The sequence below is a fragment of the Rhinolophus sinicus genome, linkage group LG07 (assembly GCF_036562045.2).
Source record: "Rhinolophus sinicus isolate RSC01 linkage group LG07, ASM3656204v1, whole genome shotgun sequence".
In the NCBI taxonomy this organism is placed as follows: Eukaryota; Metazoa; Chordata; class Mammalia; order Chiroptera; family Rhinolophidae; genus Rhinolophus; species Rhinolophus sinicus.
In genome coordinates, this window is record NC_133757.1 from 123,640,659 (window position 1) to 123,657,946 (window position 17,288).

Sequence of the window (17,288 nt, forward strand, 5' to 3'; positions counted from 1 at the left end):
ATCATCAGCATCATCATCATCACTATCATCATCATCACATCATCAGCAGCAGCATCATCATCACCATCATCATCATCACCATCATCATCACCATCATCATCACCATCATCATCATCATCATCACATCATCAGCAGCAGCATCATCATCACCATCATCATCATCACCATCATCATCACCATCATCATCACCATCATCATTATCACATCATCATCAGCATCATCATCATCACTATCATCATCATCACATCATCAGCAGCAGCATCATCATCACCATCATCATCATCACCATCATCACCATCACCATCATCATCACCATCATCATCATCACATCATCATCACATCATCATCAGCATTATCACCATCATCATCACCATCATCACCATCATCACCATCACCATCATCATCACCATCATCATCATCATCATCAGCAGCAGCATCATCATCACCATCATCACCATCATCATCATCACATCATCATCAGCATCATCATCATCACTATCATCATCATCACATCATCAGCAGCAGCATCATCATCACCATCATCATCATCACCATCATCACCATCACCATCATCATCACCATCATCATCATCACATCATCATCACATCATCATCAGCATTATCACCATCATCATCACCATCATCACCATCACCATCATCATCACATCATCACCATCACCATCATCATCACCATCATCATCATCACCATCATCATCACCATCATCATCACATCATCACCATCACCATCATCATCACCATCATCATCATCACATCATCAGCAGCAGCATCACCATCACCATCATCACAACCCGGTACAAAGGAGGAATTGACTGAGGGAAGGCAATTACCCCAGTTTCCCAGGGAACGAGCGGGGACGGTAATCCTGCCCTGTTAACTCCTACCCAGCTTCCTGACCCCAGGACCAGCTTCCTCACCTTCTCGCCATTAGGTCTGTGAATCTATAACAAGTTACGGAAAGTTGGAACGAGACTCAAGGAAGCCAGTCCTGGCTCTAGCTTCCCCGCATCCCTGCCACAATGACAGATGAGTATCATCCATTTTTGTTTCTCTGGTAATAAATCTCTGTTTATTTATTCCAGTACTGTGTGCCTGAGGGTCCTTCGGTCCAGACATGGCGTTACTTCTCAAGTGATCAGACTCAGCACAGAGAAATCACTCAGTAGATATACTGAGTTTTGCCACCGAAACTTGGGAATAAGGAAATCTATAAACAGTTTGATGGCAAGCTCACCTCTGGGAACTAAGATAAACAATACCCACCTTCCTCAGTTCAGTCAGAATTATGTAAATAAAATCACACACATTATGGAAGAAGACAAGCATACTAATCAGTGAGACAGAAATGTTTGCTGAAAATACTCATGTTAGAGGCATTTGCAGTGATTCAGAATTGGTATCAGAAATAACTGCAGATATGCATGCAGGAAACCTTAACAATCTCGACAATGCATAGAGGTTAAGGAAACCACAAGAAACACAGTAGGGTAGCTGTAGCTTATACTAACTAGTGTGATAACGGCCATACAGCATTCCCGAAGAGTGAAATTTCAATTTAACTAGAATAGCGTGAACTTCCTGCTAACATTAAATGACCCAGAATGATTGTCATGAATACTGACCGCTGGGCAGGTGGAACTGTCTGTCCTGATGCTTTGCCATCCCCTCAAATTTCTGTGTCTTAGTAAGTCCTTTTCTTGCTTTTATTGTTGACAGGCTGCAGCAGACAAGGCCTCGTGTGGTAGACCCTGTGTGAAGGCTGCCTAGCTCCCTGTCACCCCTTAAAGCCTCTCTGATACACAGCAGCAGATTCCTAGAAGAAGCCCCGTTTGTTTGTAACGTCCCCCACGTATGCATTGATTGCACGAAGGGTGGGCACCTGGCTCGGCTAATCGGGGACCTTCCCAGGTGATGTGGAATCTGGAGCCAGAGTGAGTGTTAAGTTCTCTGTGTGTCTGTAACTGCAGTTCGTGAACTTGGGAGGTATGCGAAGCAGCCAGCTAAGCCCATCATACAGACCATCCTCTAAGCCCTTCGTAAAGTAGACGTTTAATGAGGAGAAATGAGACAGTGAAGAGCACGCCAAGGCACAATGGGCTTCTCATTACCAATTCCATTCTTTCCTTGGCCTGGAACATTCCTGGCCTTAGGCCCGTAAGGCACCTCCCGTTTCTGACAACAAATTCGGCTTTTCCCCCTCAAGTTGGAGGAGTGGACATTTGTTAACGCTTCCCCAGGATCCATTTTTTACTTCCTTCTTCCTAACGGCTCCCCAAATTTCCAATCACATGTTTTGGGTAGAATGACCCTAAATCTTGGCTCCAGAGTGGGCCCAGACTGCAGCCAGTGAGCGTGCCCCATTTCCTTGGATACGGGAAGTGAGCACATGACCAAGTTTGTGCTGACTGAACAATTAGGAGAATTTTCTGGGAGCTTTGGAGAAAGGGGTTTCCTTTATCATCCTTAGGAGTTAGCAAAAAAGATGTCCAATGGGCCTAAATGAAGAGATATTGAAGTGTCAAGTGCTTCTGCCAGTACCTTATAACTATAAGGGAAGTGAGATCTAACAAAATCAAAACCATGCAGGGGAAACAAAAATAACCTGGGCCCTTGACAAGAACCTGGATCAAGCCTTGCCTGAAAGCCTCTAGATATGTCACTTACATGTACAGTACACTTGCTTTATTTTCCAAGTCACTTTGAGTTAGATTTTTGGTTGCTTGCAACTAATAGCATCCTAATGGAGAAACCGTTTTAAGGTGATTTCTGTCATTTGCAACAAAACACCAACTTTGTAGGATTCAATGACTAAAATCTGCTATAGAAAAAAGCAGTATATGAAAAAGAGTAATTGAACACTGAGGAGAAATCTAATTATGCTTTTGTGAGACATTTTTACCAATTTGGAAAATCTTTTAAATTTCATTTCTGTGTCCATATGAGATTTTATTCCAATTTTGGATTTTAAGTGATTGTAAACTCTCCCTCAATAAAATTCTGTTCTAATCAATATCCTCATTTTAAGAGACAAACATCGCCAATAAGATGGATATAAATTTCCTGCCTCAGAACAAAAACAAGTAAAAATCTAGCACTATTGTATCATCCAGAATCTATTAGAAACCTATTAACTTCCTTAGAAATTTATAAATTCCGTTTTGTACGCACAGAGGTTTTCTTGTGGCCTCTTTGCTACCATCTATTCATAATTTGGTCATTACTATCAAGCTTGAACATGAAATACAAGTTATGACGTTTTATGGCTCAGATTAGTCTTAGTTGAAAGAGAATTAAGAGATGTATTATAACATCTTTTAGAATAATAGAAAACTGTGCTTTGCAACACCAAGAAAAATGATGCATAATCCATTATGACTAGTAAATAGATTTGCTTTCCTCGCCACAAGTTGAATGCGCTTAGAAAGAAATGTAACCATCCTTTCTGGGTATTTAATATGGTTGATTTCCTCCCCACTGGTTCCCTTTCACACCCTGTCCTATGCCTCCTCTTAGCTCTCTGATTGTGCCTTTGTCTTTTTCTTCTGTACCTCTTCCCTTTTTCACCCTGAGTTTATATTAGTTACAATATGTTCAGTTGACAGTAACAAGGACCCAGCTACAGTGGTTTACACACACAACGGCCTATTCTCTCCAATGAAAGAAAATCCAGGTACACAATGTCCAGAGCTGGGATGTAACAGCCTCACAAAGGCAACAGACAGTCAGGTCCTTCTACTGTTTGGTCCACTAGACGTGGCTTCCGCGAGACCCCTTCACAGCCAATGTGACTGCTAGTCAGCCATCACCTGTGCTGCCCAAGCAGCAGGAAGGAGGAGTGGAGAAAGAGGGCTTGCTCGGTCCTGCGAGTCCCACGACACTTCTGACAATGAGAATTGGCCAGAACATAGGCCTCTGGCCAGGAGCTGGACAGTAAGCTGAGAAATGTGGCTGTTTATTTCAGGGGTCCATGTGCTCAGCTATCAAACCTCCTTGATCTCACTCTATAAGCTACACTGATAATCTTAGCTGGTCCTAAAGTTTCATGGATAGACTCTCTAATCTCCTGCTGCCTCAGTTTCTCTTAAGCTTTCTCTTCCCCATTTTCACATTCCTGCTTGACTTTGCATCCAGACCTTTCTCTAGATCAGAATCTCAATTTCAATGTCTAGAACCAAATTTATAACCGTTTTACTAAGTCCCCAAACACTGTTCTCCGAAGCTTAAGGCTGATACCCTCACAAGCAGCTCACGCCACACAAAACGGTTTTCCCATCCGCTCAGCAGTTACTGCCTTAGGGCGAAACGGCTTGTGAGTCCTGTACCGTGCCTCCCATCACAATTCACTTCTGATTTCATGTGATTCCCATTACCATTGTGCAAAACAAACCACTTTTTTTCAGGGTTTTTTTTGGTGATTTTTTTTTTTTTTTTCATTTAGGAAAGCGTCCACAGGATGAGAGACTAGCCTCTTTACATGACCCGTCATTGCAAAGTACAATAAGCATCAGTGGCTGGAAGGATGCAAAACAAGTGACTGCCTTGCTTCTAACCAGATCGCCTGGCGTGTGCCCAGTAGCCTTGTAGATGGAGTGAGGGCCGAATGGGGGTGCTATTTGCAAAGTGCACTCACAAACTGGAAGCTCTCCACCAGCTCAGAGAGCTTCTGTTCAGGTAAGAGCAAAGAATGCTGTTTCCCAGAACTTGCTGTGCAAAGAAGCCAAGAAACAGCACAACTTATGCCTGGTGAACAGAAATGTGGGGAAGGAGGGAACAATACCTCCCATAGGAGGAAGATAGTTTCAATACGTTTGGAGAAGGAGAAGGGAGAAGCAAAGAGGGAAAGTGAAGAAGTCTGCTTCTGGTTGTTGGAAAAAGCTGGTATTAATAAATAGAGGCCCCAGAAGGTAACGTGCACGCCCCACTCTCATGACTGCTGGAGGCCCAGCGTGAGGTGAGTAAAATAATGCTCCAGATGCCCTCCACGCACGCCTCTACTGAAGTTGCCATCGCGGAGGTCACTGACACTAAGGCCTTTGCCCACATCATCCTACCTGCCCTCCCATCGCGCAACATCAGGGCCTGTGAAGGCACCTGCTCCTCAAGCGTCCTGCCTTGGCGTGTAAGAACCGAGAAACGCTCCCTCTGATTCTTGGCCTGTCTCCTGGTCAAACCTTCTCAGTCTCATCATTGGTTCCTGTTTCTTAACCCTTTCTTAGTCCTGCCGTTTCCTGGGGTTCGTCCTCCCCATGCTTGCCTGCCAATCTAATTCATCCCCGTCAACTCTGTGTATCAGGGACTCCCAAATCTGCATGCCAACCCTGATTTCCTTCCTTGTCTCTACAGCCATATTTCTGTCTACTAGGTATCTCCACCTGAATGACTTACAGGTATTTAAAACTCAGCAAGCCATTTTTTTCTTCAAATTTGCTACTGCCCTTTCATTTTCTGTCATGGTCAGTGACGCCCCAGCCACCCAGGTGCCCAGGCTAGGAAGCCTGGGGTGATCCGAGGGGCCTATCTCGTGTTTGTTGCCCACCCCCCTCACCCATTTCATCAGTCACCAAGGTCCGTGGACTTGTCCAGCACACACCGCACAGGTAATTGTTGACCTGACCTTGTCCATGCTGCACCTGAGTGACTGGGGAGCAGGAACTGTGTCTGCTCATTGTGGACCCTCAGCGCACACCATTGGACCAGGAACTGGGCACACTGACGGCTTTGTAAATGTTCCATGTTATCGCTGGTTCTTTTGGACTCATGCGCATTTATGATAATCACTCAATACCCAGGTCCAATAAGGGACTCTGAGAGAAGAACACTCTCTGACATATTTGTTTCTCCCAATGGAAAGACATATGATGTTTTCACTTGTATAATGGATTACAGTTCACTTATCGTTTCTGTAGAGAAATCAAGCTCACCTCCCTTTAAAAGGTAGTAGGTAAAGAGAAAGACCCTGTGGGAATGCCCAAGGTAAGAGCAGTCTGGGAGATCCCCCTAGGTTGGGTTCCCCACAAAGCAGCGCCTGAGACCAGCGACCCGAGTGCAGATCTCATTGTGTATCCGTGTGGTGACCCGACCCGCAGGAGTAAGGGAGAAGGGAGAGTTAGGCGGAGGAAGAAAAACCAGGGGATTACTGTGCTGGTTTCCACTGTCGGCAACTAACGGGGACCCTCTAAAGAAGCATTAGAATGTCCCTCAAATGCAGAAGATTGGGGCACTTGTCGGCTGACTCTCGTCTAGCCCTGGAGGAGGGTTATCTCCAGGAAAACAAACGCTCCAGCACTACTGGCTGCTCCTTCATGCAGGCCAGCGGCAACTTTGGGTTTGCTGAGGCCCCTGGGGCAGTAAGGCAGGAGGTTGATGGTGGGCCTGAGGTGGAAGGTTACTGACATGCACACAACTGTCCACTGTGGCTGCAGCTGAAATCAGAGGTGGGCTGAGAGGAGACGGAGACGTATCTGCTCTAAGACAGAGAAACAGGTTTCCTGGTATCTGAGCAGACTGGGGGTGGGATGGAATGCACGATGAGAACTTGAATGAGTTTGATGACTATTTTCACTCGAAACATCCTTGACTATTCTCTTCTTTTTAAAACAACTGTAATGAGAGGTGGGGTGGGAAGGGAGCAAGTGGTGCGCAGTGTTCCAGAGCTGGTGACAGACATCGTATACTGGTTCCCCTACACCCAAATCCAGCTCTCTGCGGAGTTTGTCTGTTTGAGAGGATGCAAAAGCTGAATTGTTTATTTCCTAGAGAGAATGCCCTTGGAGAGAATCCTTGGAGAATGCCCAGGCATTACCTGATACCATTCTGGCAACAAGACATTGGAAAAATCTGTTGACACTAACCCCTTTCTCCATGACCCTCCCTACTGTCTTGAATGAACATGGGTGTGATGTCCAGAGCTGCAGCGTCCATCCTGGAACCATGACGTGACAAATGAGGAAGAAAGCAGGCCTAACCGATACAGAGGCGATGGAAATCTCCACAGGGCTGGGTGCCTTTAAGCCTTGGCCAGGCCAGGCTGGGTGGGAGCCCGTGCCACTGCTTACCTAACATTTCCTGTATGAGAAGGTGACCAGCTTAAGGAACATGCTCAAGCCGAGCTCCAACCCAGCTGCTATAGCACAGTCCTACTGGCGACAACTTGTTTTTACCATCGCCTTGAATTTGAACCACCCATCGCACTATCTCACCCGCCCATGCTGTCGCCATCATCATCTCACTGTTCCCAGAATCCACCTTGTTTCAGGTCTCTAACCTCCCAGGGCTGACCTCACTCAGTCACCACCAGTCTCCGTCATTCTGCCAACCTGTTGGCCACACTGCTCTCTGTTGCTGCCACCCGCCTTACCTGGTCCTGCTCAGACCGGGCAGAGGTAACACCACGGGAAAGAAAAGGGTGGAGAGCACAAGAGGACCCGATTCCGTTTCTGTCCTCACTTCACTCCGACCAGAATGAAGTCTTTCATTGGCTTCCTCAGGCCAGCGTTACGTTTATGAACAGGTACAACCTCAGAGGAACAGGGAGGACCCTGGCCAAAGGTCCTTCTCAGCTACATACAGCGTTCTGTGGAACAAGCAAAAATCTGCAGAGCCTAGTATAAGAAATTTACTAGGCTCTTTCTTCCGAAAGCACCCCAACCTTCTTAGGTTCCACCCGTACAAATAAAATTAAGAATTAAGTAATTCTAAGCCAAAATTAAAAAAATAATCAACACAGAGTTACTATTTGTTCCTCCGGGAGAAGCCCCGGAAGTCAGCAGTCAAGAGCCAATCACTGCACACCGACTGGCCCCTGAGCCATTTCGGCATCAGGCCTCCCTTCTCTGCTATGACTTGTCTCCTGGACATGGTAGCGGGTTCTTTAGGGCGGGGTTGGGGGCTCTGTCTCTCGTTACCCACAGAGAATGAGCACATTGTAGACTCAAGCAAGCCTTAATGCACAGATGGTAGACGACTGTCTGCTCCAATCCAAACACCTTCCAAAGCAACTGAAGCCATTTGGTAAACAGCAGCCCTCTTAGGTGGGGATGGAAAATTCCTGCTCTTTGGTGGTTCATGGGCCAACATGAAATTAGATGGTAGGTGGTTTCTGTTTAGTTCCTGTAGGTCGGCTACTCTTCTTTCTGAAGACATTGCCTTTTACAGTAATTCATACTCCTGCTGTTTTTGGCTGGGAGACTGAATGAGTCATGGAGCCCTCAGGTCACAACTGAGGCAGGTTTTAAAACCACATGGGAAAAACATTCTACCTAAGGAAATCGAAGTATGCACTGTCTACAGTGACATCACCACCATCTAGTCCTGTGTTCATTCAGCACACCCCTGAGCACCTACTGGGTGCCAAGTCACGTAAGCTAGACGTTGGGTAGCATGATGAATGATGACATAGGCACGCTGGCTTTCTAGCTTACAGTCTAGATGTGGATGCTGACAAGTAAACAGGAAACTGCAGCACAATACAACCACAATGCAATGAACAGACAATTTTGTACAGAACGGTCGAAGCAAATCTTGAGAATCCCAGTATTTAAGAAACGAGGATGAAAACCTACAAGTAGACCATCCCGCAGTAACCAGAAGAGCTTGGGTAAGAAGTTCCTGGTTTTCCGTGATACTCCAACTCAAGACAACAATAATAACGGCAGCCATTCTTCATACTTACAAAGCCCAGGACAAGCTCTAAACTGCTATATTATTTCATTTGATCCATAGGACAACCTTTTTGAAACATATTTTATTCTAAACCTTTACAGAAGAGGAAACTGTGGCTTAGGGGAGCTACGTTACCCTGATAGTACTTTCACATTTCAGTGACAACAGCACGTGGCACTGTCTCTTATGGGCAGACTCTGTACTGAATGTTATTTGCTCACTGTTATCCATTTTCTAAATTAAACCCTTGTAAATAAGATTCTTTCCTATACAAGCAGGGGCGCCGTGTACCAAAGATAAAAGCACCTTATGAGAAATGACTTGGGGACTGTGACTAAAAGGCCCAGAACTACTTAGAAATTTCAAGTCTCACTTTCTTTTATCTTGGAATTCTTTTTAAGTTTCTCAATTTTAAAATGTTCCACTCTCTCCTACATGGGAAAAAAGTAAAGGCTGTTTTTCTATTTTAAGTCTGTAAAAACACGATGAATGATCCTTCTCGTTGCAGCCAATGTTCTCAGTCCCCACAATTCAAACAGGTTCGTCAAGGAGCATTTCACAGCCCCACGGAGATGACATGACCAGCGGTCTGAGACCCTATGGATCTTCGAACACACTTTATAATCACAGCTACAGCAATACAGCCATCCTTCGCACTCACTTTCCCTTCAGAGCATGGAGGAAAGCATGGGAAAATCAGGAAATCCTGCTTGTGGTTCCACAGCACCAAATGCCCGCCATTTACACGTACTGGTTAGAGTTTGAATGCTTTCTTATCACTTGTCAAGACTGAAAACATCTTTAAAATGAATCTAAAGTTGTTTTCAAAACCAATAATTAGAGGAATATGTTGACAACTGTATACACATTTTAATGATTTTAAATGTTTTTAATCACCATTGCAAAACCAATGAACACTTTACAGTAAACCTTTATCTTTAAAAAATACACGGTTATATTACAAAACCCACTGTCACTATGTCTGAGAAGTCACGCTGTTCTGAAATAACAGGAGGACAGCCTAGCTTATTTCCAGGGTTCTCACAGCCTTTCCTGGGGACGTTTATTAGCGTGTGACTTTGCTCTCTGAGACCTGCGTGAGGAGATATCCTGTTTCTGAGGGATCAGAATGCTGTTAGGACATCTGCCCAGTTTCCTGAAGGGACATCATGTTCTGATTTTCCCCTGCAATTGTCGTATTATCGCCACAAAAGTCCCAGCACGTTGGCAGGGGTGTATGACCTTGAGGAAGAAGGAGATTAATCGTCGGGATCCCTCAGGCTAATGAACCCGTCCACGGCACTGCGCACTGCGAGGGAGCCTGGCAGCAAGCTCCTGTTTCCCTCCCTTCCCCATTTCCCTCTGTCACATTTTCCCCTTGGACATGCCTTAGTGGCATTAAAATGGCAGGAACTGTTGTGGGGATCCGGCCAAGGCATGCTTTCTCAATGGGAGTGAAACTGTTCTCAAGAGGGGCAACACTGCTTACTCTTCTGATGTGTACAGCACAGGTCCAGGTATTAGCTTAACATACATACAGTGTATCTTTAGAACTAACATTTTGTCAGGAGCGGGAGCAATTAGGAAAAAAGGTCTAAAGACAATACATGAATAAAAGGTTGAGAAACACAGGCTAAGGGGAAATTAAACTGGAAATACATTTAGTTTGATAGATATACATACTTAAGTGGTTTGCAGTCCCTTTGTTTATGTAGTTAAGCTATTGTAGGAATGGCCTCCAGGAATACTCCCAATGTCTCTGTGTCATGACATGAAGAGACAGGGCTAGGGTCTGCATCACAGTATGAATGTGCCCCACCAGCCCCAGGAGATATGGGTAGCAGAAGAGAAAATGTGTTTAAAACGTACAGTTAGAAGCTGGTCTGTGAAAAACTGTCATCACCAGACATACACAAGTGTAAGTGAAGGATTTAGTTTATACAGATATTAAATCAAGAATAAGAGTTTTCCTTACCATGACAATGCAACGTGAGTGGTTATAACCGTACCACACATTGTTATGGGGACCACACAAATAGAATTCACCAGAATGCCTGCTTTGTGGAACTGGTCGTATAGCAGCACAAAAAGCTAAATACGCCTGTGTGAGTACAGGGACGTCCGTGTTTTACACATTAGACTGTCAGTCCTAGAAAAATAAAGTTCAGTCAACGATGCTATAGAAAGTCTGAATTATCTTTTTATTTTTTAGATGGAACAAAATGTCCAGTGACAACCGCTGTGGCTGTCACTGGAAACTGCTCTTACTTCTATTCCTTTCCTGTTTAACCGAATCTCCCTGAGCTGGTGGAGACCTGATGGGGTTCCCACAGTGGGGAATACATGCAGGCACTGTGTCCTTAACTCTGGTGGCCCGCCCCTGCCCTCCCCACAGACGAGCAGCTGGGGCGGCCGCCCCTTCCCTTCCAAAGCTGATATTGGGACTCACCTATGCTTAGTGGCGTGGACCCTAGAGCCCGCTCCTGGCTCTGCCTCTTAGCAGCCACACAACCTTACTTTCTCGCCTGTAAAGAGGAGATAACAGCCATTTGTACCTATACCAAAGACTGCACTGAGAATGCAGACACTGAGTGTGTGTCTCTGTCCTCACACATCTTCTCTACGGACACCAGTCAGATTGGATGAGCGGCCCACCCGACTCCAGTATGACCTCGTCTGAACTAGCTACATCTGCAAAGAGCCTGTTTCCAAATAAGGTCACAGTCGGCAGCAAAGGGATTTTGGATTTCAATGTATCCTCTTTTGGGGTGGGATGCAATACACCCCTCAACACTTGGCATGCCACATCCCCTGCTGACCTACACCGAGTCCCATCAGCCTGGCCACTTCTTTGTGCCAAGTTATCTTGCCCTGTTTCAATTGCCTTGGAAACCTTCCTAGGATATTAAAATCATATTGAATTCATTTGGATTTAGGTTGTGAACATGGACATACTTAAGATATATTGTTTGCTCTGCATATTGAGGCAACTCCTGCTCTGAGACCGAAAGAGGAGCAAGGGCTGGACTCTTTAAGTGCCTCATTCGGCTTTCCCTCCAAAGCTGGTCCTGGCAGGAAAAGCAGATGAGCTGTTGACCGAGTTACGACTTCTAAGGACCAGGCACCCAGCCTGGGTCCAGAGATAAGTGAGGAAACCCGGGCCCATGCCTGGGGTTGTCGGCTACCTCCTAGCAAAAAGCTACTGTTTCAGTTGTGATCTTCATCCTTTTTATTGACTATTTTTAAATAGATTTTTAAATTGGGTTGTTTGGTTTTTTATTGTTGAATTGTATGAGTTCTTTATATATTTTGGATACTTGCCCTTTATCAGAGGCACTGTTTAAATATCTTCTTCCATTCAGTTGGTGCCTCTTTATTTGTTGATGGTTCCTTTTGCTGCACAGAAGCTTTTTAATTTGATAAAGCCCTATTCATTTATTTTTATTTTTACTTCCCTTGCCTTTGAGATCAAATTCATAAAATCCTCTCTAAGACCAAGGTCCATAAGTTTAGCACCTACGTTTTCTTCTATGCAATTTATTGTTTCAGGTCTTATATTAGGTCTTTGATCCATTTTGAGTTAATTTTGGTGCATGGTGAATGATAGTAGTTCTAGTTTTCTTTCTTTTGCATGTGGATTTCCAATTTTCCCAGCACTACTTACAGAAAAGGCTTTCTTTTCTCCATTGTATGTTCTAGAAAAGGCTTCTCCTTTAAATGTCACCCACACAATCAACCAGCCTGAGCACGGAGGATGTAACAAGAGCCCTGCATGAGGCCTGGCAAAGCAGTTGATGGGAGGACCCCAGGGCCATGGGAGATACTCCAGAAATTCTGTCCCCAGAGTCTCTGATTCCCAAATGTCCCCCAGATGTGGGAAGTGATCCATCCACCAGGAAAGCTCTACCTGGGACTTAAGTTCTGCCTTAACAGCCTGACGAATTCTCTCCTTAAAAGTCGTGTTCTGATAAGTCTAACTTTACAACCAAAACTCCATGTTAGAATTCATCCATCGATGAGGAGCTGCCACTGCCCTAAAGGACGTAACATCAGAGGATGTTGACTGGGAGATGGGGGCAAAAGAACGTCCTTCCCAAGAAGACAAAAGTAACGAAAAAGTCTTGACTGGGGAGAAGACAGGGTTTTTTCTTACTGACTTCACCTGTTCTCTTTCAGAAGCGGCAATGGAGAAAAAAGTTTCTTTCTCATTTTAGAACACAAAGAAAGTACCAATCAAGAGTACTCAAAACAAAACAAAACAAAACAAAACAAAACAAAACAAAACAAAGTTAAATCCTATAGCAAAAAAAAAAAAGGCCAAAGATATATTGACTTCTGGTATAGGTTTTTCAATTCTGGAATGGTTTTCAAGTCTAAGTACAAAGATTCAAGGTGAAGAGAAAAAAAGCAAAACCTACGCAAGCCCAGGGAAAACAGGGTAAGACAAAACAATGATTGATGACAGCTAAGACTTTGTAAAGTGCTGATTGTTCCTAAGTGTTTTTTATTTACTTATATCTTTTCCGTATTTTTTTTTTTAACAATCTGACTCATGTAGCTGTATGTTTTTGTTTTACAGTGTTTGTTCACATTTTTAAAAATTTCAGTAGGAAAGGATATGTATATTTTTTATTTCCATGAATTATACCCACAGGGCACCAGCCACTGCATTATCACTACTCTGCCCTTTGGAGCCCTGTCAGCACATTCACCCACCCCCTGTCTTATCACAGAAGTTTAGGTTTAAAGACATTTGTGAACAGGGCAGAGCAGAGGAGCCCACGAGGGGGAAATCATCACGTGTCAGGAAGAGGCACCGGCATCGGACCTTCTCAGACCCGGTTCTAGCTCCACGCCCTGCCCCACCCACCCCTGGGTCACGTTCCTCCTGGCATCCTAGATCCTTCCTTTCTCTCCTTCCTCTGTGCTTCCTCTGCCAAACCCCATTATGTTAAAGTCCCATCCACTCCTTCTGCGCTGGCTTTCAACCTTAGCATGGGGCTGGAGGGACTGCAACAGAAGCATGCAACGTGACCCCAGCTGGCCCTCGCTGGGAGCTGCCAAGGCTGGATGCTCACTCTTAACCTTTCTCTGAAGCCCCAACGTCAGGGCTGCCATACTCACTCTCAGTAAACAGCTTCCCATCCTACTGAGTGTGGACCAAGGCCACTCAGTGGAAACCTCCTACACTTTCTCTCTCACATACATTTTCTCAGTATTTCTCACACACACACCCAAACTCTTCCTTCCTCCCTTTACATCTCCTTCCCAACCTCGGTGCCAAACTGATCCCCCCACATTTCACTTCAGGAGCACCATTCTCTCAAGAGACCTCTTTCTCTTGGCTCTCTATCGTCCCCTCATCACTGACATATTTTTCTTCCATCAATAATCTGCTCTAACACCTTCCAGTCTTTAAGAAAACCTTTCTCGTGTTAATTGTGCTAAAGTACCTGTGCATATGTCTAATATCCTTTAGGACAATGAAGACTCCTTGAGACCAGGATATAAAATTTAAACATCTTTTTTCCCCCTCCAAAATCTAAGATGAGCCTTACGTACAATACGTGCTCCGTGAATGTGCGTAAGATGAATGAACGAACGTTTTCCACCTCGTTGTCATTCTTGGGCTCATCCTGGTCTCTGAAATAAAACCACGGCAGCGCCTGCGCTTGCTCCAGTAAGACTCATTCTGGGCAAGAATGTCCGCAGACGGCCCTGGCGTCGGTGTGGACAGCTGCTCAGGGCGCTCCCTTCTCAGGTAACACGGGCCGTGACCCCTCTGCCCATGTTACGTAGGATGATACCTTCAGTTAGAAATTCATTCCCTTGACACACACCTCCAGCCCCTCTTTAAAACTGCAGCTGTCTCTGGGAGAGGTATTACATTTAGATGGAAGTAAATTAATTTTTCTGATATTTTCCTTTGGATTGAATGGGATAGGGAAGAGAATAGAAATATCACCCTTAGCCCATGGCAAACAGGGGCAGAAATCGATGCTTTGGGGTTCCGAATATACACTTACTGTGCAGCCAGTGGTGCAGCCCCAAATCACAGCAGGGCCCAGGGAACCCACAGTGATTCTCCAGGGGCCCCTGTGCTGTCTGGTTACGAGGTCTGAAATCCCTGAGGGCAGGGCCTCTCCAAGGCCCAGATAGATGCTAAAAACAAAGACAGTGTCTCCGGAAGGCCACCATTACATGTGGGGAGACGCAGGCTGCAACCGCCCCAGTCCTGCTTCTGCCGCTGATAAACTCAGGGCCAATTCTGGGCTCATCTGCTCTCACACTGAAGGCAGATGTCTGAAGGCATCACCAGGCTGGTTGGGACAACTTCAGAGTCACACGGCCACTGTGACTAGGTCCCGCAGCCATGATCCCCTAAAACGTGTTCAGAGATTTTAAAAGTACAAAACCAGCAAACAGAAATCCCTGAGTCTACCTGACCGCTTCCCATCTGGCTTTTAAGTCAGATGAGCATGATTTTTCCACCATCCCCATCTGCACCCCATCTGAGAGGCTCTTAAAGGATGAGGGGAAGAGGAAAGGGTCGTGGGGCAAGAAGCAGGTGAGGGAAATGCAGTGGGACAAGGGATGCAGTGTAAGTGTGAAAAAGAAAGAGAAAGTGAGGAAACACTGTAAGACAAACTATCTTAATTTCCTCGTAGAGAGGAAACTGCTAGAAGTGCTGATTCAAGCGCTGGGATTACTTTAAAATTCAGCGCCTTGTTCCAAAGATGGAGCTCTGAGGAAGCCACCTTTCCCTTCTTTGCTTGTGGTCACAGGAAAAGCAAACAGCTTTTGTTTGTTTCCCCTACATCATCCTACAGCTAGACTTCAGTTCTTCCATTAAGTGGCCTCTTTACATACAGCCCTGAGTCTAGGAGCTGAAACTGAAAATACCATTCATTTGTAATCAAGAATCCTTTTCAGTTAGTGGTTAGCTCCTGGGGAGAAATTTCCCTTCGTGGTGTCCTCACCTGCTTTGCAGGCAAACAGGGGCACTAGTGCAAAATGGGGCTCTGTACCTGGCTGTGCGCCAAGAAGACATTTGCTGGGCATTAGTTTATGAAAGAAAGCTGCTAAGCTGTAGTAAACACCCACAGATCTCTGAGACCGAGAATGAATCAGAAAGTTATAAATAGTTATAAAACCTGATCGTTTCCTTTTCTGTGTCATCTACACAAGGGGTGAATAGGTTAATACATTTCAGAGAGTGAAAACCAGGACAGGATATGGAGCCCTTGAGAACTCCTTCCTGTAGAGAAGCCAGCATCAGCCTCCAGACCTCAACGTTCTCAGCCCTGATTCGACACAGGTCATCGAGATGTGGACTGGTGAAAGAGACAGGTGCATTTTCTAGCTTTGAGATGGCGCACAGTTGTAATGCCACAGAATACTTGAGAGTGACAGCCAGAACGGGACACTTAAGAGTCAGATGCCTCCCTACCTTGTCACGGATGGACCTTTCTGACTAGAGTCCTAGAGACAGCCCTGCATGGGTACTTGCTCTTTCCAAAGTGTGTTAACACCCCTGCAGCTGGAAAAGGCCGGATTAGGTAAATTAATGAGAATTCTTTTTAAAACCACACAGCTCTTGAAAGCACGGTGTGGTTCTACTGTGTTGCTAGGCCTTGAGGTCTTTGGGTATCTGCTTTCTCCCAGGTTAGCACGCAGTATGACCAGCACGCCACGGGTACAAAGAAGCTGATGCCATTTAGCCGGCACAGCAGGCAGACATCTTGGTTCTGTGTGGCAGTTCTGGACGGAAAGGCAACCCTCTTGGTTCCCAGTGTGAGGAGACTTCACTGAGAACCTGATCTGCTTTCTGGACCCTGAAAGCCATGCGAGGCGCCAGTTTCTTCTGGAAGCCAGACACTGCACTGGAAGTATAAGAGTTTGTTCTTAGTCCCAAGAAGAGTGATTTGTGCAGGAGGTCATGCTCTGCCACTTCTGTGACACACTGCAAAACTGGTATGAGATTGCTTCCTTTGAGTTTATCAAATACGTGTGTGAACTCTAATTTAGCAGCATTTCCCTGGACCAGACAGGCCTCAGACAGCAATCACGCCCCATAACTGTACTTAATGTATCACTCTGGTCCTGCGAAGCCTTATTCTTATTCTTGATTGATTCAGCCTCAAGACGGCAGTTGTTCAGTTAGGAGATAAAACAAGCTGTCTCTGTTACAACCTTGATCTTAATTCTCCATCACTCTTACTGCGGCTTGCTTGAGTATTCCCTGGGTATTTTTCTTTTTTTGTTGGGTGTTTTTATGGCACAGAATATACCCATCATGCTAAAATCGAGTCTGCTCTGTTTACTTTACTCATCAGAATATTAGGGATCTAATATTAGGATTAAAGTTTAAGGGTTTAATCAGGCAATTTTTCATTTTTTCTATGTTACACCACATCCCACTAATTTATGGGATAATGCCCATTATGTGATACTTCCCTCCCCCATAATCTAAAGACAGGAAACCACAAATTACCTCACTCTGCATAATAATTCTGAGCTCTGACTCACTTAGAAGGTATGATTAGAATCACAGAACCTGAATCTCGGAGGGAACACAGAGGTCATCTCACTGACTTATCATGGGAATCA